Raw genomic sequence first — 27,855 nt, 5'->3', positions numbered from 1 at the left:
CCTTTTAGCCCATTCTCCAGAAGTTTAACATTAACTACATAGAGAGTTAATACCATGCTACTCACATTAAAGCTTTTCTCAATATTATACTTCTTTTTTTTTAAAAAAAAAAGTTTTATTTTTATGTGTGTGCTCATGTTAGGGGTGAGCTTGCACATGGGTGTGCATGTAGAGGCCAGAGCTTGACATCTGGTGTCTTTTTCAGTTTTTCTCCATTTAATATTTTTGAGACAGAGTTTCTCAATAAGCAAAGAATTCATGCATTTAGTTAGATTGGCTTACCAGCAAGCTTCAGGGATGCTTCTATCCCCAGCTCCTCCCCAGTGATAGGATTACAGATGCGTACTACCACGGAGGGCTTTTAAAGGTTATGCTGGGAATCCAAATTTGGGTCCTCACGTTTGCACGCAGCAAGCACTTTACTGACTGGATAATCAGGCTTGCACCTATGAGTTTTCTTTTAATTGAAGCTAAATATCAGTTGTTTTTCTAAGTAAGATTACCAGTCAAACCTAGAAAATATTCTGTTAAAACTGTCTTCCAAAGCAGAGTCATGCAAGGCCACTGCTAAGGCTAAGCATTCTCTTGGGTTTCTGTTAGGTATGATCCTTCCTTGTGAGAAGGAGTCTTCCTGCTCTGGAATATGAAGATATAGTTGCTAGAAGTAATTAAGTTCCTTTTTCTCCAGAATACACCAAGATGAGTCCCAATTCATTTTCAAGTAGCTTCCTGACTGTTAGGGGCCCAGTCTCCTACACTTTGGATTAATCCTGGGTGCAGCTAGCTCCTCTGCCTTTACTAAGAGGCTATAATGATCTGGAAGTCACTTCCAGAAATTTCCATGTATAATGTTAATGTGGCATTGTCATGGCAGTTAATCTCTACTGTAAGCCAAGGATGTTTCTTTACATTCCTAGGTCATGTAATTAACATGGACTTGTTTTCAGATGTTGACATTACACTGAATAATTGAGTAATATGGGAAAATACGTTTCAATAGTCATTCATCTAAAAAAGTAGTGAGAAATCTAGGGGAATAAAGGTGGTGTGTTTTCAGATATAAACTGCAATCTGGCATACTGGAGTTAGAGATATATCTGCCATGATGTCTTCATCACCCAAGTTGTGGGTGGCACTGTTAGCCTCCTTCTGAGGACATGGCTACCCGTCAGAGATGTGCCTTGTTTCCTTCTGTAAAATATCTACTGGTCCCTACTGATTCACACTCAGGATTCTTGGAGTTTTCTTCTCATTTAATATGTTCTAATAGTTTCAAAAGGGAGAAGATTGAAGTCTTCTATAGTTGTTTGCAGAGAAGGTAACAGATCCCCAAAGGCTCTTAGCTTGGTAAAGAGGAGAGTGAAATCAGGAAAGAAATTATCAGAGAGACCTCAACCTTGCCAGAGAACCCCATAACTCTATTTTGGTCTAAATATTTATTATGGATGGTATTCTATAAGTGTCGTCTATTTACATGACTTCTGGTCAGCATAGAAGGCAGAGAATCGTGAACGGAAGGTTTAACACTCACTGTACTGGTTCTTATCATCGGGGGAGGGAAAGAACATCACCGTCTCAACAGTCTTTTAAGTCTCTACAGCAACATTTGGAGAAAATCAAATAAAAACTCCATTTGACATATGACTTAGTCCACTTGAAAAGACTCAGATCATTGGACACTGGTAAGTACTTATCTCCTGGGACAAAATATTTTGATTAATAGTTTTTTTTCATGCTGTGGGCGAAAGGGAACTCTGTGAAGTTTTTCCTTTCAAGCTAATTACTGCTCCCTTGTACCTTATAGTTCTGCAATGCATAAATTCAAAATATCTGTAGAGGACAGAAAGTTTATTGTATTGTTTAACTATCTGTTTCCAATTAGGACTTTAAAAAAGAAAATGAGCTGCCCTCCCCAGACCCACCCACATGCACATTTTCCATGTCAGACCGGCAGGATGTTGCACAGATCAGTCTGGAAAATGTAGACCCAGAGAGTTAGCACTACCAAAAAGATTTTTACATTGTGATGGCTGAGGATTTTTATTTTACTCAACGAACTCTATATGATAGATAATTTTTGCCTATTTTACCCATTTAAATCAATATTTAATTTTCTTGCTAACATTCCTTCTGATTGATTTTATCCATGCACCATATAAAAATAAGGAAATTTACAAAAATCATGGTAGGGTGTAATTTCCAAAAGAATCTAAGTGCTGGCTAGGATGAGTGTGGGAGTGTGTCATCTGTGTAATGGAGTATAAAAAGATACCCCAATGTGCTCAGTGCAGGACATGGAACTGTTAGGAATTTTTTAGATATTGACCTTCAAAAGACTTCAATCCCACAGTAGTTTAGGAGGGCAAAGGAATTAGTAAGTGATTCTGTGATCCTACAGGTTGCTTGGGGCTGGCTCCAGAAAGACTTCATAGAGAACTAATTTACAGTCAAAACCTAGCTTAGAGAAGCTGGCTGGTTAGAAGAATCTACTCCTCAAGTCTTATATGTTTTTATTGGATTACTTAAGGTAAAGGCCTTAGCTGTGCTCATGTTTTCCAGAGTTCCCCCTTCTTTTCTTCCTCCACCTTCCTTTCTGTTCTTTTCTCCCTTCCTCCTTTCCACCATTCCTCCTCTCCCTTGCTCCTTCCCTCCTTCTTTCCTTTCCCTCCTTCCCTTCCTCCCTTCCCTTCTTTCCCATCCCATCTCATGCCCTCCCTTCCCTTTCCCTTCTGTCTCCTTCCCACTCCCTTCTTAAATCTCTTTCTTCCTTCCTCCCTCCTTCCCTCCCTCCCTCCCTCTGTCCCTCCTGTAGTACATATACCTGTGCCCAAGGGTGCATATATGTGCACATTGTCGGTGATCAACAACAGGTGTCTTCTTCCATTGCTGTCCACCATTTTGTTGGAGGCGGGTCTCATTAAACATGGTGCTCACCAACTTGACTAGACCAGCTGGCTGATAAGGTTCAGGGATCTGTCTGTCTCTGCCTCCCTGACACCGGGTTAGGGTTAAGGCTAGGGTTAGGGTTAGACTTTTATGTGTGGAGATCTGAATTCACCTTTCCATCCTCTTGAGGCAAAAGCTTTATGACCTAAGACTAAACCACTTCCCCAGCCTTTCTGTTTCTTTATAGCCAAATTTTCTTTCAATAAGTCATATCATGTCTACAAGCTTTTTCAAATGGTATTTGCAGCAGTCAGCTGAGATTAGGGTCTCAAGGAGGGCCAAGTTTGCTTGGTGAAAGAGCCCTTTTCAACAGCCAGATGTTTGAGAGGATTATCTTCCTTGTGACATCTTTACGGCCATGAAAGTGAGGAATGCTATCTGCCCCCATCACAGGGAGATTAGCTTCTTCCCATTCTGCTTCTGGGTTGTAGAACTCTGGGTTTTCTCTCAGACACAGTAAATTTTACCTTGAACCTGTCATCAATGTGAAGCACCATGATAGAAGAATGATTCTGCCTGTCTTACCCTTCAGTATTTATAACCCAAAAGAAGGAGAAATGATCAGTTTGGGGGCAATATTTATGATGTTTTATGAATTAAAACATAGTTTATGAATAAACTAAGATTGAATTATTTGTTAGAAATGAATCTGATTCAAGCCTTGTGTGATAATCCCATCACTTGGTAATCAAAGGTAGGAGAATCAGGGGTTCAAGGCCATCCTGGGATACATGAGACCTTGTCTTAACCAAAAAACATTAGATCCAATTTCTGGAATTATTCAACAGTAATAGTATAGTCAAGACTTTGCTACTAAAATCCATTATGAAAATATAGAGATATAAGTAAGTACAATGGTTAAAGGAAAATAGAACATATTTGAGATAAAAATTGCAAGACTATATAAGTAAGTGCTATGAAGTAGTTCAATCTATGGTGTAGTTATAAGTCAAAAGATTAGAGGCTGTAGATATAGCTTGGTGGTGCACTTTTTCTAGCATGTGGAAGGCCCTAGGTTCAATCATCAGGTTTGAGTAAATAAAAATGTAAAGATTTTCCTGAGGCACAAGGAGCCCTCAGAGAGGTGAGAGTTCACAGAGTGGATAGGCCTTGATCTGGATCTGGTGGTTGAATGGGACTAACCAGGAGCAGAGTGGGCGAAGAAGGCACCTCATCATAGCCAACATCTTGAGTAGTGTTTTTAGGGGGTCTTTGGCAGATATCAGAGCTCTTCACCATAATGACCTAGGCCTCTCTGGTGTCTGGAGCCCCACCACAAACACTTTTCATTCTTTGAAGTCTCTGTATCATTTTATTCCTTTCCTTTTCCTAGGTTAATGCTACCTGGATGGCCCTTCCCAACTCTGAGACCTTTTACCTTGCTCCTTAGTTCTAATTTTTTGCTAAATATTAAAGTGCTTGCAAACTGGTACTTGATGCAAAATATATATTCATATAAGTAGCTTTATACCAAGATAAGAATTTATCATTGGTTACCAACCATACTGCATATTCCATATTAAAATGTGTTTTAAAATTATTAAATGTGCTTCTCAGTCAGCCCTCGCTGTTGGCCACACTCAGAGAGATGGGTTTGGTCGCATGATCCATCAGTCCCATTCCAACTGGAGTTGGTGATCTCCCATTAGTTCTGTCCCACCGTTTCCATGAGTGAACGCACCCCTCTCGTTCCTGACTTTCTCCCTCATGTTCTCGCTCCTTCTGCTCCTCATCAGGTCGATCACCTTCCTGGACCTGGGGGGAGTTGGGAGGACCTTGGTCTTAGCATAGAGTGGGGAACCCTGATGGCTCCTTGGCCTTGAGAGGGAGGGAGGGGAGGTATGGGTGGAGGGGAGGGGAGGGAAGGGGGAGAAGGAGGGGAGGGAAGGGGGAGGAGGAGGGGAGGGAGGGGGGAGGAGGAGGGAAGGAGATGGAAATTTTTAAATATAAAAAAAATAAACCATGAGAAAAAAAAGAAAAAAAAGAAAAAAAAATAAAATTATTAAATGTGGACTGGAAATTTAGCTCAGTTAAAGAGCACCTGCCTATGATGCATGAGGCTCTAGGTTCAATTCCCAATATGGCCCCTCTGTCAAATTACAGTTACTGAATGTAATTTCTTTTAAAAGTTCTTCTATGTGGCATACAGCGCTAGCTAAGCTGAACACATAAGTAGCTCTAGTTTAAGGTAACTTGCAGTAACAACAGCTATGAAAACCTGAAGACTCACAATTACAGTGGTTTCCTTCACATGCATGTGTGTCATCAGAGTTACTTCTGAAGGAAGATCCACTTACAGGCCCCTGATCATTGCCTGGCTTGAAATCAAAACTAAAAACAATCTTTTAAAACAACTAGACTCGATTACATGTTTACAAAAGAAATGGCCATACATTTCCAAAGAATTACTTTCTTATTCCTGATCTTTAAAGCAATGAAGAAATGCTAACCCTGTCTCCTGCCTCATGTTGAAGCTATTTCACCCTTTATAAGAAATATAGCCTATATCCTGGGAAACACACTCTTCCTCAGAATGCCGCAGGTCTATAGGTCTCATTTCCTACACTTTTCACTTAAATCTCTCTCTCTCTTTCTCTCTCTCTCTCTCTTCCTCTCTCTCTCTCTCTCTCTCTCTCTCTCTCTCTCTCTCTCTCTCTCTCTCTCTCACACACACACACACACAAAAGAAGTATGAGATTTTTTTCAAGGAATTTCTCAAAACTGCGGTCATTTCTCAGAGACCTTCCTTTGGCAGGTTATACTAAAATGTTGGTGTGTAATGTGTGGAATGAAGATTTCTTTGGAATGTGGGCATCTGAGCTTTGGGCTTAGATTTGAGGTGCTCTGGAAAATAGCAAGGGATTAATCTGAGGCCATTTGAAAGCAGATGATTTTGGAAGAAGCAAGGAGTGTGAGGACATGGTTCTCCCTTTATCCCCCACTGTCACCGATGTCTTGCTGTATTGTTTATTGCTTATTCCAGATGGTCTCCGCATACCCAGTCCTTGGAGTATACAGTCATTGCCTGCACTCATTTTTCCTTCCTGAAGATATAAATAGCCCAATGACACCCTCTGCTCCCTGTAGCCTGTGCATCATTTATACCGTGCCTCCTCTCCTTTCTAGGTCACAAAGCTTAAACACACACACACGCACACACACACACACACACACACACACACACACACACACCAGTGGTAACAGCATGTGAGATGAGCATGTGACTCATTCCTCTCACCTCACAGTGCCTCTGATAGTCTCCAGACAAACATGCATGCAGACATGACATTTGGGTGGTGCAAGAGATGCAGAGGGGAAGAAACTAGCTATTCTTACCAAATAAATTAAAAATAGCATACTCTTAGGATTCTTCCCTCCACCCATTTCTTCCCACATACCTGAAATGAAGATCTTCCCATGAAAAGCATAGCCAGGGAATTGTTCTGTGAGAATCTGTAGACTCAGCTGCTCCTGTTGCAGTGACCCTTTCCCTTTGTCCAACTGAATAAGCTCAAGGCATGAGGAAATGCCATCTTCCTTATTCTTCTCCAGTGAGATAAAATGAAGACGGTCATTTATTATTGAGGTTTCCAACATAAAGAGCAGTGGGAAGTGTTTGGAGATGGGGTGAGCAAAGAGAGTGTCATTTCTCTGTTCTCCTCCAGCTTGCTTACAGTACTTTGCTATTTGTGACAACTTAGGCAGCTCTTCCCAAGAATGAGGACTCCCAGAGGTGATCTCACATCTGGGGAGGGCTGTGTGCTAGCATCCAGTCACTGTAACACACGCCTGAAACAGTCAGCTGGTAAAGACGAAAGGCTTAGCTTGATTCACTGTCTCAAGGGTTTCATTCCCATTGCTTTGGAGCATGGGGCGAGGCAGAGGGAATGGTGAGTTTGTGAGCAGGACCACAGCTCTGCACCTCAGCCAGCAAGCAAAGAGTGAGCCAAAAGGGTACTGACTCTTAATTACTTTCATGTATTTAAGACTTAATCTTCACAATGATTTTTAGCCTCTTTATAAGGTAACATGGCTTAAGGTATCCTTCTTTATTACAGATGTGTGCTGTGGGTCCCAGATCTTCAGCACCTGTTGATAAATTGTCAGAGAATGTTATCCTGGTGAATATTTAGTCTAGTATGTGCCAGGCTATATACCAAGCATGTGGAAGACTCAGCGACAAAGCGACAATGTCTTATGTTCATTTCAAATCGCTCTCTTGTAAAGATTATGTCAGATGGTTTAAATGCTATGAAGGAAAATATAGAAGGTGAGGGTTGGTTCCAGGTAGTCATGGCTGTGGGATCTGTGCTAAACAGAATGGTATGTGGAGATTGTAGTGGTTGAAGGGACCGTGGCATCTTAGGACAAAGGCAACAGAGTGGCATCTGAACGTCTAGGGGAAATGCATTAAAAAGTCAAGTGTAAATGTTACAGATGAGAGTACAGCTGGAGCAGCAGGAGAAAAGCGTTGACAGGAAACTGTTGACATCACACACAGATCACATACTATGCGTATATCCTTTTAGGACACATTGAGGACTTGGTTGGTTTTGGCCAGCATGTGGCATTGTAGTAGAGTAGCAGAGTCTCCTTTGCTTTTCATAGGAATAGCGTGGAATGTGAATTGCAGGTACACAAAGGTCAGACCTGAATCACCTCCGCAAGACTTTCCAGATGGGCAATGGCAGGTGGTGGCTTGGGGATGGCAGTGAAGATGGTGGGAAGCACAGACAAATGAATTGACCAATTGTAATATTTTGTGGTGTATTTTGTGTATTTTGTTGTATTTGTTTGGTTTCATTTGTTTTGAGCCAGGTCCCTCACTCTGTAGCCTGGGATAACCTTGAACTGACAATGTAGTTCAAGCTAGACTCACACTAATTGTAGTCCTCCTGCCTCACCCTCTGACACACACATAGAAGCGAGAGTGCGCACGCGCACGTGCACACACACACACACAACCAGTGTACAGGGAAGGAGTTCAATGACCACATTCTTCTGTTGCCATAAGCACTAATGATTTCTATGCCTACTGTCCTTGTGCATGAAGTTTCTCTCTAGACTGCTTACTCATCTCCCTGGTGTATATTGGATACAGGTGTATATTGGCTGTGTTGCGGGTTGCCAAATTGTGAGTTTTATGCTAAGAGCCCAGCAATGACTCAGTCTAGTGTCTGATATCCATGGGCCCATAGGCCAAAGGCAAGAATGAGGGTTTCCTCTTGTCCAAAGGAATTCTAATGGTAGAGAAGTCTCAGAAAAGAATTTATTTCTGGACTCAACCAAGCAAAGGTAGATTTGCTTGTATTTTTATTGTACCAGCTGCAGTCTGATCCATGTCTAGCTGTGTTTAAGATGGAAAAATCTCTTTTGTTCAGAGGTGTCTTTGGGAAAAGGGAAAGACAGCTACATAAATACTGCAAAAACATGTGATTTTGGGTGTCTGAATGACCCTTCATGTGGGATCTTGCCATTTGGGAGAAGAGTATTCAAATTAAGAACTAACTCGGAAACTCATTGTCTCCAACTAAGGGCCACCTACCATTTGCTTAACCCTGGCTTTTATGAGTGTGTGCTTGTACCTTTTGAACAATCACATCTGAATTTTGAGCTCTTAACTCCTCACTAGTATATAACATGTGTGTCATGGTGAGTGAGTGCTAGCATATAGTTTTGATGAATTCACAAGAACTGCCTTCTGTTTGACAACAGTCTGAGGCAGGAAGGGTTTCTTTTCAAAAGCCTTTTGATGCTTGAACTTGAGTGCAGGGTCTCCCACATGCTAGATCCCTCAACCATTGAGCCTCAGGGCCACCCCAGGAAAGAGATGCAAGTTTTTTCTCTGTCTCTCTGTTTTTTATGCTTTGTTTTTTTTGGGGGACGGGGTCTCATACCACCAATTCTCCTGTCTCTACTTCCCAAGTACAGGCATTAGCATCAGGTGTCATCACAAGGCAGGACTTTTTAAAGGACCAAATCAGAGTGAAGGATGAGCAAGGGGAATGTATGGTTACCCACAGAAAAGAGTTTTGGCTTCATCATCATGATAACTAGATCATGTGTGTCTTTCATTATGTGTTCAGATGTGTTCTCCATATGGTTTTTCCACCCCCGAACACTGATCTTCCTACTATCAGAGTCCCCTGGGAGCTAGGGCCTCAAGTGTGAACCACATGGTGACTATTTACATTTGGAATTCTTTCAGAGGTGTCAGTAGAAATTCTAGTGTTCAGAAGTGTATCCCAGTCACTTGAGATACACTGTAGAGTTGAGAAGTCGTTTGAAAAATTCTCAGATATTAAAGGAGGTTCTGACTTCAAATCCTAGAATGTTTCAAACCTCCGTATATTAGCAGTTTTCTCTAGTGTTTGCATCCATTAACATTTTGTTGCTGTGATAAGACACTCTGACCTCAAAGCACCTGAGAGTTAACATGTATAATGGTGGGAATGTCAGGCAGGACATGGCAACAGGAACAGAAGGCTGGCTGATCACAATTCAGTGATCACATTCAGAAAGCAGAAAGAAAACAGGAAGCAGGACGAGGCTGTGAGCTGTCACAGTCTGCATGGATGACATATTTCCTTGAACTTCCTGAGGGTTTCACAACCTCTCCAAACAATGCCATCAGGTGGACCAAGTGTTCAAATATGTCAGCTTATGAAAGGCATTTCTTATTTAAACCAGTGCATCCCTGATCACTGGTCTCCAACCGACCTGTGGTTTTCTGCTTTATGTGTGTGTGTAGGAAAAGATTGATTACACTTTTAAAATATGAAAGGGAGCTAAGAATGACCCCTGTCTTTTTGCCACATTGTTTGTCACTCTGGAGTAGATAAATATTCTGACTTGAGAGTGCTAGATCCCTTTAGAAACATTAGTGCCTCTCTTGTGAGAACACGTGAGCACACACACAGGGGTCTGTGTATTCCTGCGAGAACAGATGAGCACAGCACATAGGGGTCTGTGTATGTCACTATGTAATTTGAGCCTTCATCAGGTGTATTATGCTCACATAGGTGTTTCTTTTGTATGTGTATATATGTGTTTGTATCTGTGTGAGGTGCATTTGTATGTGTGTGCATGTGTGTGTACATGTGTGAGGTACCTAAGATGCCATGCATCTTGTTTTGGAGAGTCTGGAATTTACTGAGTTCAAAGCATTGGATGGCTGGTGAGCCTTGAGGATCCACCTGTCTCTACCTCCCAATGCTGAGATTACAAGCACACTCTACACATGCAACCATTTTAAAAAACAACAGTTCACTCAGGTGCTGACTCCTGCCCTGGGCTCTTCTTCCACACCATGTCTGAACAATCTTTCTTATTACCTGGCTAAAATGCACACCTCACTTTTTATTTCCCCTTGGAACACACTCTTGGAAGATACTTTGTATACTTCCAAACACATTAACCATTGGTTCTTCTGAATCATGGTCCGTGTTCTTCTTGATGGCTCAGATTGCATTTTGCAAGGCTAGAAATCATCTCTTGCTCATTATTTTGTTCTGAGTGCAATTTGTGTAGAACAGAATACAGCAACTCATCAATGCCTGCCTGACTCATGAAAATTAAAGAAAGTAACTTTTAAAATTATGAAGCTATTTTAATATACAATTTCCTCTATTTCCTGGCCATTAGTATTGCACCCAGTCATCTGTGCTATTTAACTCTCCATCACATTCATTCAGTGTGAGGGCAAACTTCAATGTATGTACCAAGGTTTGGCAGTTTTCCCATAGAGTGTCTATAAATGGCTTCCTTTTCTTCTTGTCCTAATTAAGGTCTTTCTTTATACCTACTGGTGGAAAAACTGTGAAAAACACTAGTTAAGCAGTTAATTGCAATTAAACATGGCAACATTTTCAATGAAGGAGCATTATTAATCTCTATAGGAGGAATGTAGGACAGAGCATGCCTCGTATTTGGATGACTGGAGAATACTGTTTTTCTTTCTCAGAGTATCTTAGGTGCTTAACAATCTACAGACCCACATTGGGAATGCTGGGAGAGATGGTGAGGCTAGAAGCCCCTCATCATGACCTCACCATCCTTTGGCTTCTACTTACTGACAGACATGAGTAGGTAACAAGCAGAAAGAGGTCCCCTGACTTCTAGATAGAATAGCCTCCCACTCTTACATTGTCACTGTGCTTGGCATTGGCTTGTCTTCATCAGGTGATGGCGAGCAGGAATCTCTGAGCACAGCTTATTTCCCTGCTGAAAACAGCGCTCTTTTTCCTCCTAGTGAAGTGGCCTATCTGCTTTCCTAAATAGGGATTTAGGGAGGAGGCAGCCTCTGTTCCTCAGACAGACATTTTCAGGACGAGTCCCATGCTACTCTAGCCTGCCTGCTGCACTGCTTCGAAAGCACTGCTTTTAACCTGCAGGTCCAGACACATAAAAGTAGCCTCATGGATGTTGTGTGGGGACTCTGGACTTTCATTTAACAGGTTTTTGTTCTCACTTTTTGTGTGTGTGTGTGATTACTGAGTGATAGACATACTGTGACATTTCTGTGTGTCTGTTATCTCTGTGATGAGATAAAGGTAGAAAAACAGAATCTTCAATTGCAAAAGTATTTAAGAATTCAAAGAGACCAGAGAGGAAAGTCTGTACAATGTTTTTTTCCCCCCTTGTTTTGAATATAAATAGGACACATGATCAGGAAATCAGGATGTTGACACATTGATTACCCTATTACATTTTTCCATTTGCTCAGGGCACAAATTTTAGAATCATCTTTCCCAGCTTGGTTGCTCTTGCATTCCACAGTCTATCTGCAAATGTATTCATCTCCATTTCAAAACATGCACGCTAGTCGCGACATTTTCTATCTTTTATGCAGGTGCCATCTTGGTCTGCTGCCTCAGTCATCGGAGTAGCCCTGAAAGGCTTTCTGTTTTCACCCTGTGATTTATTCATCACACAGCCACATTGGTAATCCTTTGAGGACAGAGTCAGCTCAGGCTGTTTCCGTGCAATCTTGAGATTGCTCCACCTCTCATTCAGAATGAAACTCAGGGTTCCCGAAACAGCCCTTGAGTTCAGCCAGGCTGTGTCTGCTCCCTTTGATCTCATCTTCTAACACCGTCCCTGCTTTACTTCAGCCATATCATCTCACTGCTCTTGTTTGAGCCTGGAAGCATGCCTTTACCTTCTGGTTGTTCAGTTGATAATTTCCTCCACCTGGGATACACTTCCTGTCACTAGCCACATGGTTTCCCTTTTCATTTCCTTACAGTCTCTGCTCCAGTTGTCATCAGCATGGTCTGCCCTATCTTCCCTTATTTAAAGCCTTTTATATATGCTAACTCTTGCCCCTCCATCTGTATCTGTATATATAATTTATGCATGTTACCCCACTATATCGTTTCATTATGCTCTGCCTTCTCCAAGCACAATGAAGTTGAATAGGAGGAGGAGGAGGATTTGCTTTATCTACTCAGTGCTGAGAACAGCTCTTGTTGGAGGGTTCCTGACACACAATAAGCATGTAATTAATACTTGCCAAATAAATGAAGATCAAAGGATACATAAGCAAGCCTTCTTATTTGTTGTAACATTCAACATTCAATAAGAAATAATATATTGCTTTCAGTACATCACTGTACTTTATGGTAATATTAATGTTGAGTATAATTAGAAAGGTAGTATTAAAACATAGGAAAACAGTCCACTCACTGTGTAATCCCTGGAATCTGCCTCCATAACTTGTGCAGACTGTGAATGTAGGATATATCCCAGGATTCCCCACACGGAAACATCACAGAACCCTGCAGAGCACTGACACTCTGACATGTTCATTGATTAAAAGGATAATATGAAAATTTTATAAAGCAAAATACTAAAAATTACATGATGCTCCAAATTAATTACCCACTGAACATTTACACCTTTATCACCTTGACAAGCTAGACTGTCTCTTGGAAGGGATTTGCTCCTGCAGTAGCTATCCCTAAACCAGCTGAGTGCCTCTTGAAGAGCAGACAATTGGAGATGTCCACCATATGTGAGCACAAATAAGCTTGCTGAGTGACAGAAGTGATATCACATATCTACAAAATTTCAGAGACAGGTGGAATTTTATGAATCTGTCTATCTAGTCATCATGTTTATTATCTATATCTACTATCATATATCTGTCAACTATTTATATCTATTTATCATCTATATATCATTTATCATTTATTATCAATATTTACCTACCTATCAATCAACCAATAATTTGCCTGCCTATCTATCTCTCTCTATCTATCTATCTATCTATCTATCTATCTATCTATCTATCTACCTATCATCTATCTATCTATCTATCTATCATCTATCTATCTATCTATCTATCTATCTATCTATCTATCTATCCATCCATCCATCCATCCATCTACCTACCTACCTACAGTGATAGGGGTTAAACCCTGAACTTCATACACACTTGGCAGATATTCTGTCATTGTGTTATCTATATGTCACAACCTGAGTAGAGTTTAAGATACTGTCTGAGGTAAGATGGGTAGCATATTCTCTTGGAGTGAGTTTGCTTATTTAATATATCACCAAATAAGGGATTGTATATACATTCATTTGGGAAATTAATTAAATAAATATTAGTATTTCACATTTGAATGATGGTGGATTGTGGTTCTTAGGTGACTTCTTAGGAAATTATGCTCCAAAAATATTGATAAAACTATGAATTCTGCATGTGAACATCACAGGACAAAAACTGACAGCTACAATGGATTCACAAGCAATGAAAACTGAGACAAACTTGTTACTGCATATAGATTGACAGTAAAGAACCTTTACCAGACATTAGCTTGCGATCCAATTAGACATATATGCCTGTGATTCAATTAGACACATGTATTTGTGATTCATTTAGAAATGTGTGTCTGTAATGCAGGTAGACATGTATGTTTGTGATCCAATTAGACACGTGTGTCTGTGATGCAGGTACATATGTGTGTCTGTGATCTGGTTAGATATGTGTTTCTGTGAGTCAGTTAGACATGTTTATCTGTGAGTTTTTAACCTGTGAGTAGTAGTAGGGCCACTAATGATTTATTTTAATATATTAATATGAAATGTTAGTAATTCCTTATAACTACCTCTGTGGGGGAATCACTTGACTACAGACAAAAAAGAATTAAAGCAGAAAAACTCTCCCACCAGAGGCAAACCAAAGACTGAACATCCAGGAAACTTTGCCAGTTGAGGACACTTCTCAACTGTTCTCTCTCATGATTCACATTAAGAAAAAGTTCCTTTGGGCTTGACTTCACTTTTGCTTTTCTCTCCTCTTGGTTTGAGTGATTTCAAAATTTCTTCTAAAGAATGCCTTTTAATACTCCTTTGTTCAAGGCTAATGGATCAATGATATCATTGTAAAGGATGCATCTCTTCCTAACAAGCACCTGGTAATCCTGAAATTCACCAGAAAGACCAGTTACACCATTTTGCCTGAATTTAAGCAAGATTTTATTAAAAATTTTAAATATTGATCAAGATGGAATTTGATCAGGACCACCATCTGAAAGCTTTCCAGATGGTACTAGTCGCTCGGTCCCAATGCACATGTAGGTGGGTCTTGTATGGGCAATAGTCATAGACCACCTTACTTTCCCTTGAAGTTTTGTTATTTTTTTCCAAGAACTCCTACTTTCAAAAACCTAAGGAGTTACCTGGTCTTTAGGTGAATGGGACAGGTTACATATGGCTGCCATTAGTTAAGATATCATTGAGCCTCCTGTTGTTTTCTAGAACAGCTCTAACCCCATGTTGTAGATGGAAGTTTTTGTCCCGCCCAGTCCCACATCCATTTAGTCCCAAATAAACACACAAAGGTTTATATTAATTATAAACTATTTGGTCTATTGTTCAAGCTTAGTACTAACTACTTCTTACAACTTAAATTAACCCACAATTCGTGTCTATGTTTAGCCATGTGACTCGCTACCTTTCCTCAGTAAGAATTTCTCATCTTGCATCTTCGGCTTCTGGATGATGACTATATCTCTGCCTCTCCTCTTCCCAGAATTCTCCTAGTCTGGTTGTCCAACCTGTACTTCCTGCCTAGCTACTGGCCAATCAGTGTTTTATTAAACCAATATGAGTGACAAATCTTTACAGTGTACAAGAGCATTATCCCACAGCATTATATTACAAATTTTAAGTTAACTGTTTGTTACAAACATTACAAGCTTTTAACCATACCCAATAACTTATAAGTCATTAATGTATAATCAAGACATATAGGACAAAGCCCACCTCATATTCAAGACCAGTCAAAAACAAACATACAGCGGTCACATATATATTTAACTGGGCCTGAGGTGATTTTGTGTGCCTCCATGTTTGCATCAAAACTTATAGGCACAGATCTATTCATACATATAAAATAAACAAATCACTTCCTACCTCCTCCAGTGTTAGAATTTCAGGGGAGAAATACATTTTGAGCCACGGAATTTAATACTCACAAGAAAGAGGCAGGGCTACATCAGCAGCACTTGGTTGTGGGACCAGTGGCTCCACATTGCCCATCCCAAGTTGTAATACACAAAGACCAGACACATAAGACAAGACATAAACAACAGAAGAACAAGGAGCCAACAGCAGGAATGTTGGGACAGTGATATTTAACAATTGGAGTTCTCTGTTCTAGAGTTTATTAGTTTTTTTCTGTACAGACAAGGCTCTGAGTATCTAGGCTGAGCCATTCTGGTTTTCCCTACCCCCCAAATCTATTCTGGGCCCATCCCTCAGTCTCATGGAATTACCATAACAATTGTGTTGAACCCAAAGTACAAAGCCTCTCTGAGTATGTTTTGTAGTTTTACTCTTGGTCCCAGGAAGTGTGTGTGTGTGGGGGGGGGGGTGGTCCGCAGGACTCTCTCTTATTAGAATAGAAAATGAATCAAGGTTCTGGGCCACCCTGAGTTTGACTTGATCTCCAAAGTCACCAGGGTGTAAAATCAGAGATCCAAGGCGGGTCAGAAAACACTTGATGATTCTAACTGAACTCCCAATTAACCAGAAATAAAACCAGAAATTGCCAGAGGGTTGTGGGACATCTACCTGTGTCCTGGATAAAAGATTTTGTGGGTCTTGTCAGACCCCCTTCATCCCCAGCAGGCTACCCTAAAACCAGAATCCAAAAGCTATGCAGAAAAATGTCATAGAGTTTTAAAGTTTTCTATGACTTTTCATAAACAAAAGGGAGGCCTCTGTTAAAGAAAAAAAAATGCTTGCTATTTCCTATTCCAAGCCTGGCTATTTACTGTGGGAACCAGACTCAGAGTAAGAACATACCTTCAGAATTTGAGTAAATTTATCTCACTGGGGCCCCTGTATGCTAATCCAGAAATTTGACAGAAGGATTAGTTCTACATTTTGGCTGAACTTAAGCAAGTTTTTATTAAAAATGTCAAAAAGTGACTAAGATGGAATTTCGTCAGGATCACCGTCTGGAAACTTTTCAGCTGTCTGGCCTCGAGACGTGTTGGTGGGGCTCATGTGGGCAAAACCCATAGGCCGTTGTTCCCCATGAGGCTCTATTGTTATTTTGCAAGAACTACAACTCCCAGAATTCCAGGAAGTTACCTGGTCCTTGGACAGGTGTTGTCTTTCAAGAACTATAATTCCTAAAATCCTAGGACGTTACCTGTTCTTTGAGCAAATGGAGCTTACAGGTTCATTTTGGGTCTAACAACCCCCCCAAAACAAAAAAAAAAGCCAAACAAAATAAATCAAATCTGGAAATGTACTACAAATTTAAAGTAAAATCTAGAAAATAATACAGATCCTATTTTTTTCTAATGGGGAAATATTTTTTTATTCACTTGTTTCTAATATTACTCCTTTAATGCTTAGGAATTAGATTTCTGTAGTTTTCCACAGGACTCTCAAAAGCATTATCCACATAGTCCTACAATGATATACATGCTTACATAGCTTAATTCATGTGTGCTTTATGTTGCCCACTTATGAAATATCTTAAATAAATTCTAAATATGCATATCTTATATATACGCACATTATTGTACAGTGTTGTGTTATCTAAGTGGCTTCCTAAACAAATATCTCAAATTGTAAAAGAATGATATACTGTTTGTAGTGTTTCAAGATATTATACTCACTTAATTCTAGTGGGTGATAAAACAGACATTTTCTCATTATAGTGTTACACCTGTTTAAAATACAGCATGCAGTACAATTCAGCTTATCATGGGCAGTTTATGGCAGTGCTATAAAAACTTTTAGTAGATCATTTAAAATGTGGCCCGATTAAATTAACTAATATCTCAAATAAATTAGGAAGCTTATTTGATTTCCCTGAAATTTCTGTATCCTGAACCCATGCTAGCCTGTTCGTTTCTTTAAGGTACTGGGATTTTTATAGTCAAGTATGAGGTTTGTTATGATTGCCTCAACTCTCAATGTTTCTATTCAGCACAAGGGTCTTTGACATATATCCCCTGCTTCCCCAATACCTTTTTTGCTTTTCTTCTAAGTGCCAAGAGGCTGAGTCCTTCAACTTACTTGTGTGTAGTCAGCTTTCTGTCTGCATTCATCACAAGACAGGGCTATAAATTGTTTATGAACCACAAAAAGTACAGATATAGTGCCCAGTGATTGAATAGTGTTTGGTCAAAGTTATTAATCTGCCTCATGATGAATGGATTTGCTAATACATAGATATTTTGTCACTGTTTCTATTTCTGCCTAATGTAGTATTGAATTAGTCACTATAATTTCCATTTTCTCTCAAAATAACCCTTTTACTTATCCTGAATTTCATTGAGTTCTACAAATGTTAATTTCCAGAAAACTATTTTGGTATGGATAAGTAATGTTGCAAAAATCAGTATAGATTTGAGAGTGAGCTGGATTACAGTGCAGAAATGGCCTCCAATCAGTATTCTTCCCTGTCTGCTCACTAATGTGTCCTTCCAAGAATGTGTACAGACCGAGACTGTGAACATTGTGTCCGCTACCAGAATCTACTTGGAGTCTTTTATCAACATATGTAAATAAAACTAGAACGGTGATGCCATCAGCCTGTAGTGTTTCTGTACCCATCTCTCAGTCACTAGGAAGACAAATTGTTTCACAGGGTTCAGAAGCACTGGGCTCTTTGAACAAAAAGCAAAGTCAAAGTCACAAGTGAGGCAGCTTCTCTCTTCTATGAATGTACATCCGTTTGAGGCTGTGGAACAAGGACCACCATGGCAATGGGAATACCACTAATGGGGTCTTTATAGGTTCATGGTTCACGTGGTGATTTTAAAATGCATATAGGAAAATGATTGGCTTTAAAAATGTAATATATAAAGGAATCAAATATGTAAATAAAATGCATATATATGGACTGCAGGTGTAATTCCATGATAAATACTTGCCAGTATGCCTCATTTTGATCCCTACACTGGTATGCCTTATGTGTGTGTGTGTGTGTGTGTGTGTGTGGAGAGAGAGAGAGAGAGAGAGAGAGAGAGAGAGAGAGAGAGAGAGAGAGGTACCCTTACAAGAGTAAGCAAAAGTGTTGTAATTAGACTACTCCCATCTTAGACTGGAAAAAGAGAGTTTGTCCCATGCATCTTCTCTGCACTTCGAATGTTTATACTAAGTTGTGGCCTTTAGTAGATATCGAGTTGCTACATCCATGAAAACAAAGAGTAGGTGGAAAACACAAGTCTGTCTTTGGCAGATGTAATTTCAATAACATTCTTAACAATCCTAGAAGGTGTATTTTTAGCAGCTGGATGTATTTGTGAAGACAGTAGTGCATTCTGATTTCTTTTAATATACTTTGATGTAAACAGAAATTATCCTGATGCAAACCTTCAAATGTACCAAAAGGTATTTATAGAATGAAACTTTCTAGAGCACAGCCTGGGGCTGTAGCTCAGTGGAAGAGTGGATACCCATGTGCATCAAGTCCTGGGCTCAATCCCCTGTACTAGGAGGGAAAAAATACCAAACAAAACAGCTGCTTAAAGCTTTTTGGAAGATATTTGCATGATTTCTATGTTTTAAATTTCCCCATGTGTCTTCTAATGTGTTTTTAAATGAAAAACAGTAAATGTAAGTGAGGAAATAGAAATAACATGGTGAGGAGAAAATAATGAATTTTCCCAGAGTATTACAGTAATTTCACCATTGCTTGAATTGTAACACATGTTTTGTGTGTTTGTGTCAAGTCTGCACACATCAATCATAAATATTCAAAGGGTTGGCAGCACTGACTTGGCATATTGAAAACTTTCTAACTTGGTCCAGTAATAATGAAGAGAGGAAGTCCTTTTCAGCTGCAGCAATCCTGTACACTGTCACTATGATCACTCAGAAACTCAGACTCTACCCTGAGAAAAGCAACATGACAGATATCCATCTCAAAATCAGGAAGACTGCAGCCATCCAGAGAGCAAGAAACTGTTATCTCTCTGGGCTAGAAGCCATAGAATTGCATGGGATGCTGAGTGGCTGGGGGTGTGGGTTGAGAGGGTATGCTTCCTCACTGAAACAACCCTTGTTCCTGTGTCTTAGTTCTTTCCTAGGATCCCAAACCACTCACATTTCTGAAACATGGAAGCCTGGTGCCTCAGCACCCAGAAGACATTCTAGCTAAGACTTCTGTGACTCTTGGCTTTGTTAGAAGCAGGAAGGATGGGGAGAAAAGAGATAAAGGGAGAAGAAAAAGTGGAGGGGGAGAGGGAAAGACAGACAGAGATAGAGAAAATTACCTTCTTTTTCTTCTATCCTTTAAAATATGCTTTAAACTCTTGTAAACTCTAGTGAACCAGAAAGTTAAAAGCCTATACATGTGTTTGTTCTTTTACCCATTTTTATCATTTTTATGCTGCTTGTCTTAATACTTGACCTGCAAATAAATGAATTGTTGCAATGACTGTAAGTGGATACTGTTCTTTCATTTTCTTGCCTCCCAGATCCAAATAATCACACAAAATCTATATTAATTGCATCACTGTTTGGCTAATGGCTCAGGCATATTTCTAGCTGGCTCTTATATCTTAAATTAACCAGTTTCTATTAATCTATGTATCACCATGAGGTTGTGGCCTACTCATAAGGTTCTGACATCTTTCTCTTTCAGCAGCTACATGGTGTCTCTTTGGCTCTGCCTATTCTCTCTGTATTTCTTATCTGATTTCCCACCTAACTGCATTCTGCCCTGCCATAGGCCAAAGCATCTTCTTTATTAACCAATGATGACAAAACATATTCATAGCATACATAGGGGAATCCCACATCAAATGACAATTTATTTGCCAAAAGTATGTATGGTTCTTTATCAAGGACTTAAGATGGGATTGATATATAGACATATGCATCACTCTGCAGCATCACACACACACTTTATAAAAAATACAACATAAAGAAAAACAAAATCCTTGTAAGATATTACACCAAAGTTATCTGTAAGCTTTTATAATAGGAAAAAATGCTTTGTATTGATTGTGTGGTATAATTCACCTAGCCGATCCATTTGTACAAGAGCATTCTCTTTTATTTATTTTTGTCATCTTCTAAAGATTATTAATACCACTTCCTATTTTTATGCATTTTCAGAATATCTTTTGTTTATTATTTGACAATCTCATGTGCATATACAGTCTATCAATATCATATCTATTTCCCATCTTCCCCACTAAACACTTCTAAATACTTCTCATTCCCTCTTACTCTTATTTTACTTTGTAACCCACTGAATCCTCTTAGTACTGCCTTCTAGAATGCTGAACAGTCGTGTTGGCTTGGCTTTATAAAATGGCCATGTTATTTCCAGAAGATTGCATTTATTTTGCAGAATCTTCCCCATCTACTGGCTCTTCCTTCTTCCTTCTGCAATGTTTCTTGAGTCTTATGGGGGTTGGGATAGATGTTCCATTTAGTGCTGAGCACTCAGCAGCCACTTATTCTCTGAGCTAGGCCAGCTATGTCTCTGCATTAACTGTTGCCCACTTCAGTTAAGAGGCTTCTCTGGCCAGGGTTGAGAGCAACACTAATCTATGGGTTTAAACATAATTTCTTAAAAGTCAATTTGACAACATGTTAATTTAGCAAAAGTACAGTAGTAGAATTCCACCAGGGGCCTATGATCTCCCCAACTATGGACTTCTGACTAGGCTCTAATTTTCTTCTGTAAAGCATGCTTCAAATCTAATCAGAAAGAGATTGGTTATCCCCTAATCAATGCTACTGTTGTGCCATGGAGCACATCTTGCCTGGCAGGTTTGTCCCCTGCCATTCAGGGTTTTCTGTTGTATTTGACCATTGCTGAGTTTTCTCCCCAGGGGCTTCATAGCACCTTCTGTCACTAGGAAAGCCAGCCAGGAGGAGGAAGTTTCCAGGTCAGTTCTAGACTTGTATCTAGCTAGGGAAGACAACCATTAACAATGGCAATGTCCATGGCTTGTATCATTTTGGGTTATTTGAGGCCTCCATGACCAATAAATCATAAGGAAATATCCCACGAAGATTTTCAGTTATTAATCCATGTCCTCGGGCATTATCTACTCATGTGGGGTTTTTCATACACCCTTACTTCTGATTAACCCACTTTTACCTTCTCTGTGTCCTTCCACCCTATCCCTGCTTAAACCTCCCATCATACCACATGAGAAAGACCTCTTTTAGACATATAATTTTTTAAATTGTTTCAGGTGGATTATTTTAAGCCTGTTTGCCAGATGAGTTAGCACTGGGGATCTCTGAGGTGTTCTGTGGACCCGTTCCCCACTATGGGCTTGCTGGTTCTGTTCACAGAGTTGAGAAGTGCCTTTCCCCTGGCATTGAGATAACCAATGAATGCCATTCTACTTGCTGCTTCAGCATCATGTCTTGATGACATGAGACTTTTATTTCAGCAATGTATGCCCAGTGTAATAACATACTGTCTGTTTCTTGAGGGGTGGAGACCATGATCCTGACAGCCTTGGTGGTTGTTGAAAATGCAGCCAGGCACACTTGTAGGTAAGACGTGCATGTGGTTTTCACTGGGTTCTCATCTTATCTAATTGAAAGTCATACATGGTGTCAGTCTATAGCATAGTAAAAATAAACCACAAGGTGACTTCTATGGATAATTGAAATTTTCATATGATACATTTTTTCCCCTAGCAATTCTTTAGTAGGAGCATCTTCAGGACAATTTCCATGGATTATGTGTAGCCCCATGCATGAAATATGAATTCACCATGTACAGATTGCTGTATCAAACACATTTACATACACATTTTCCCTCTTTCTATTTATTTCACAGAGATGAAAAGAAATAATAGACACATTTAGAAAGATGAGATTAAGGTCATCATTTTATTCTCTTTCCTCCCAAAGTAATCTAGATTACAGTTTGGGCTCAGTACAGCCAGGGAATGAAATAATTATGTTGATTAATTATTTATTACAAAAACCCAACCATAACTATCAAAATTGCCTTTTAGTGTTTTTTTTGTAAACTTTGACCTGTTAGTTTAATAACTATGTAAAGCAAAGGTACTAGTCAGGGTCAGCAAGAGGGTTAGTGAGTCCATTATCTGCCAAGTCGGGGGACCAGAGTTTGATTTCTGAGACCTACATGGAAGAAGAAAAGAACCGATTCCCACAAGTTGTCCTCTGCCCTGCACATGCATGCCATAGCACACACAGGCACATGCATGCACACATACTAAAGAAACAATTAGGAAATCATAATTGTAAAAATTATTATATATATATTACCTATATTTCCAAAGCACTTCCTGTTTTATTTACAGAGTATATATTATTACAGATTGTAAAAACAATGGTAAGCCCCAGAATAAGAGGAATCCTAAAGCAAGAGGCTGCAATGAATCCATGCCCCTGTGTCCTCAGTGCTCTGTGGGTGACTGCCCATTGTCAACTGTAGTTGGAACCACCACTCAAAGAGTCCCAGCTAGAAATTTTAGACTTGGAAAGAAAATGTACTTTAAGGGTTATTATCATCTGTAAATACTTAATGGAAGCATTCCCATATTGTTTTAAATATTGGGAATATTAAAAATTAAACCACTGGTTGGTAGTATAGAAGACTTGGCTCCCATGTCCTAACTGAATTGACTCTTCTTCTGAGGATTGTTGTCTACAGTCTGTTAATTTAGTCTGTCTAAAATTTTGGTTTCCTTTCTTTAGAAATCTTGCAGCCTCCTTTCTTCTAGAAACTGGATTGGTTTGCACATTTGATAATTGATTACACTTTTTTATGTGATGTGCAAATACAGAAAAAAATCTGACTGCAAGAAAAATCATTTGTAAGTTTGGTCATTAGTTTTAATATGTAAAGAATTCTTTCTTGACTTGACTCCAAACATTTACAGCAACCTTTCTTGTAGGTTTTTGTTCATTTAGTTAGAAAACTCTACAGAGGAGCAACAGATTCAGAAGAATCAAACCTAGACTCTGATGAGTCTCAAAAGCGCGTTGCTTATCTCTGTCCAAAAATAGGAGACACAGTCGCCGTTGCTTCCAAGGGGACTTTTTGAAAACCAGTGTGATAACAGAATGCAGGTAATTTTAAGTCCTAGGCATACAAACTGATAAGGTTTAAAGAGCAGTAGAGTAGAGGTCAAGAAACTTTTATCACCACAGTGGCAAAGCTGGGCAGAAATAAATGCTCTCTCTAGAGCTCCTTTCCTCCCTCAGCAGAAAGTATCACTTCTCTCTTTCCTACCTCAGTGTGACGTTTACAATTTCAAAATATTTTAATTTAAGGAACTGGAGAGGTGGTTTAGTGGTTAAGAACAGTGACCGCTCTTCCAAAGAACCTAGGCTCAATTCCCAGCCCCAACATGGTTGCTCAGAACTGCCTGTAATTCCAGTTCTAGGGGATCTGATACCTTTTTGGCCTCTGCAGACAGCACACTTAGTGCATAGACATACATGCAGGCAAAACATTCATATACATACAAAACAAATTAATTTTTAAAAATGTAGTAATTTGTATATGAAATTAAAAGTTTCATGAAAGATACATTGTGCCTTTTACATAGAACAGTGCTTTCCCTGAGAGGTGTGACCTACGCCTGGGGCTCATGGACCACAAGGTGGTGTTTCAGTTATGGCCCAGAAATAAGCTTGTGGTCTACAAAGATAAACTGTTAGAGAAGGGAATTATCTCATGCTTTGACTGACTTGACACTCATGTTTATTTATTTATCACAATTTATCACACCTGTTTCAGTGTTTTCTAGAGGTTTGTGAAAAGTTTATTTTGTTTTTTGAGAGAGGCCTTACTTATGCAGCCCAGCCTATCCTTGAACTCACTTTGTAACTCAGGCTGACCTACAACTTACAATTATCCTTCTTCTGCCTCTAGAGTACTGGGCTGGGAAGTATATGCCACCAGGTCTGGTTGAAGTGATTTATTCTCTGATTATAAAAGTAACACAATCCACTAACCCACTAAGGAACCTGCAGAAAGCCACCACAGATGGGATGCATGATGTTATGAGGAGCCCAGGGCCACGTCTGGGCCCTCTGGAGTATTCTGAATTTTCTCTCTCATATATTGTGTATATGTGTGTGTTCCTTTGTTGTGTATGTAGGTGTGTACATGTGTGTATTTTAGTGAATATGTGTTATATATAGTGTTATACATGTATGTATGCATGCATTTTGTTGTATATGTGTGTATAGGTGTTTGGTGTTGTGTGTTTACGTTTGTGTGTGTGTTAATTATGTATACATGTTTTTTTGTGTGTAGCGTATGAATGAGGGTTATGTGCAGTTATTTTAATTTCCCTTTGATGTGACACAGTGAGAGGTGCAGTGTGTGGAGTGCATTCACTTTTTATAGTTGAGTAGTTCACTGTGTGTGTGTGTGTGTGTGTGTGTGTGTGTGTGTGTCTGTGTGTGTGTGTGTGTGTGTGTGTATGTGTCTGTGTGAAAGTTTCCTGAGGTCTTTTCTGCCCAGCTTAGGTCACAAATGCTGTATGTATTCTCGGTATTTAACAACCTTCCTGTGCCAGCCACTAGGTGGCTCTGCATTTGAGTGACCTTTTCCTAACAATGGAGTTCTGTCACTATAATTAGGCTGAAATGGTGGAGGATTTCTTGGGTTTTATCAGCTTTAGATGAATAATCCATGGGTAAAGTCACTTAATAATTCAGTGACATAGGCCTGAGATACATCAAATAAAATATCAAGGGATCATAGGTTTATAATACACCTTCAAAACATGGTGATTGGATGAGTTTAGAAAACAATGCTTTCTCTTACCCAGAGCCACTGGCACAGATTGGTCCAGGCCTTGGCTGTAGATCACTGTGTTTTAATTCTGTCTACTATTCAAGCACCTGTAGCTAAATTTCTCCTATTGGTACTTCTTTATGATTATGGCCCATAAACATATATTAAAATATACTTGCATACAATGTTATTCTGGATGGCTATGGGGTCCAGATGTTTACCTCAATGGACTCACAATTCCCTCCCAGTCTATCTTTCAGGGTAATTCTTTTTATGTAGTTTTATGTAATTAGCTCGTGCTAATTTGTATTCCGAGGATGGCATATGACATAACCTTCTCTTCCTTAAAGATCAGTTGAGAACAAGAAATGGTTGTTGAGCTGGTATTGAGTACAGTGAGACCTCTGAGGACAGGTAGGAGATTCATATTTTAGTTACCACTAAATGGTAACCTACAGAAGGGGAAGAGATTGTTTAAGGAGAGACACTTACTACTTACTGAACTGTTAAAATATCACTTAGAAACCTCAGCACTATGCTTTGAGAAGTATCCAGCATGGTGGTCAGTTCAAGGCCAGGCTGGTCTACATAGTGAGTTCCAAGCCAGCTTATCTCTTCATGGTCTACATGGTGAGATCCTGTTAAAAACAAACAAACAAACAAAAAACCCCAAGAAAATAGTGGACAAATCTTGAAATTAGCTTAGCTATTTTCTGACTATTAACTACAATGTTTTTAGTTTATAATCACCCATTTATTTTATCTTACCTAAAGTTTGTAAAAACTCTGTAAGCCTTTAGTTTAACATGTCTTCTTTTGTAATGATAAAAGGAATGAAATGCAAGGGTGCTGGTTATTTCTTCTCTGTATTAGTATCTTTTGTCCCTCCATTTTTGCGGTAGACAGCTTCCAAGAACAAAGAAACCCCTGGGTGAGTTGCTAGTGGATTCTTAGATTGCACAGGCTTACAGCTCTGCAGTGCCAAGCCTTTATCAATTTCTTAAGCTGAGCACTGTGTGTTCTAGAATGTTTAAGATCTTACGTACTTGAACTTATGCAATTCAAAAATGGTTGCATGTCTTGAATAAAGTAGAAAATACAGGAGTTAAAAGTCCTGAGTCGAATGAAATGAGGGAAGTGGGCAGAACAAATAGTTCTTAGTTCTTAGAACTCCCAAGACTATATTTAAAAGAATGTCCCAGTAGAAAGAAACATTATAAATAATATAAATTTGTGCCAGAAGATGTTACTCATCTTAGAGCGCTCTCTCTCTTTCTCTCTCCCACCCTCCCTCTCTTCTTCCCTCTCTCCCTCTCTGTCTGTCTCTCTCTCTCTTTCTCTTTGAGATTTTGGATTGTTAAGAAATTGTGTTTTGTGTTTTTATGGATGTGTTGCTTGAGGCTGCTGGTGAGTGTTTGGAAAGCCAGGGAACTAAGTCAGCAGGTTGGGGCCTGACCTTGTGGCCCATTTATTTTTCTTTCTTCTGACTCTTGAAAAGCACGTTCCCTGGAGATTTCTCCTAATAGTGGCTTTGCGTCCTGAGGCCCCACCCTTTGTTGAGTACACTGATCTGGGTTGTGCAACATGGAAGTTGTTCCCATTCCTGCCCTTGACAGCCAGACACTATGAAGGCAGCAAAGACAGCAAGCTGCTGGGGAGGGTAGATGCTGTGTACTGCTGGCCAGACTCTGTGGCTGAAGCTAGTATTTGTTATATGAACAAATAGGATTTTACAGTCTTTTAGATTATTTATTTATTTATTTATTTATTTATTTATTTATTTTGTAGTGCTAGGCATTGAACCCTGGAGCCTTGGACCATGCTGAGTACAAGCTGTACCCCTGAGCTCCACCGCTGGCCTGAACAAGCAACTTTTAAAATTTTAAGTTGTTTTAAAGCATATAAACAAAAATACCCTCCTAACTGAGAACTATTCTGTATGTTTTTTTTTTTTTTTTTTTGATTTTTGAGACAGGTTTTCATGTACTTACATACTGGTCTCAAACTCACTATATAACGGAGGATGGCCTTGAGTTTCTCATCCTCCTGCCTCCACCTTTTGAGGTTGATTTAAAGCAGCACACTAGGATTCTGTAGTGTTGGGGATTGAAACCAAGGAGCCATGCCCGTTAGGCAAGTGCTCACCAGCTGAGCTATATCTCCAGCCTGTACTTTAGAATTTTTATCACAGTGCTTCCATGAGCTAAAGAGGCTGTGGGTAGGTGGAACAAGCCACTGTCCGCTGACACACGCATCTACTGGTGAAGCTGGGTACTCATGCTTTACCCATCAGCCCTGGCTGTAGTCACTAATGAGACCCTTGTTTCCCTGTCACTAACTCTGGGTTTGAATGTTTCCCTTTTTGTGATTATAAGGGCAAAGCAAATTTAAATAGCAAACTCATGAGTGTAAACTTTGAGGAAATAAGCACGCATTTTATCTGCGGGTGCCTTTAGTTGTGTCTGTTGTGGGTTGGGTAGGCAGGCTCTGTTGTATGTTCTCTGAGATCTCTTCCTTGGCTCTTAAACCTGCCGACTTACAACTCATGTTAATAAATACATTCAACTTTTCTCTAGCTGGACGTAAAAGAAGACAGCTGTTAAACATGAATTCTGAGTTACTAGTTATTTTCATCCTAACAGGAAATCTGATGTGAAGACTAGCAGAAAGGT

The 27,855-nt window shown here is 39.6% G+C and overlaps 1 protein-coding gene across 1 annotated transcript in view; it reads left to right on the top strand.

The window, feature by feature from the left end:
* Pde3a (phosphodiesterase 3A) overlaps positions 1–27,855 on the top strand; it is a 282,570-nt gene that overhangs the window by 68,446 nt on the left and 186,269 nt on the right.

The sequence above is a fragment of the Arvicola amphibius genome, chromosome 2 (genome assembly GCF_903992535.2).
Source record: "Arvicola amphibius chromosome 2, mArvAmp1.2, whole genome shotgun sequence".
NCBI classification, from domain to species: Eukaryota; Metazoa; Chordata; class Mammalia; order Rodentia; family Cricetidae; genus Arvicola; species Arvicola amphibius.
Note: the sequence above shows the minus strand (reverse complement) of the source record. Positions and strands in the feature narration are given on the sequence as shown.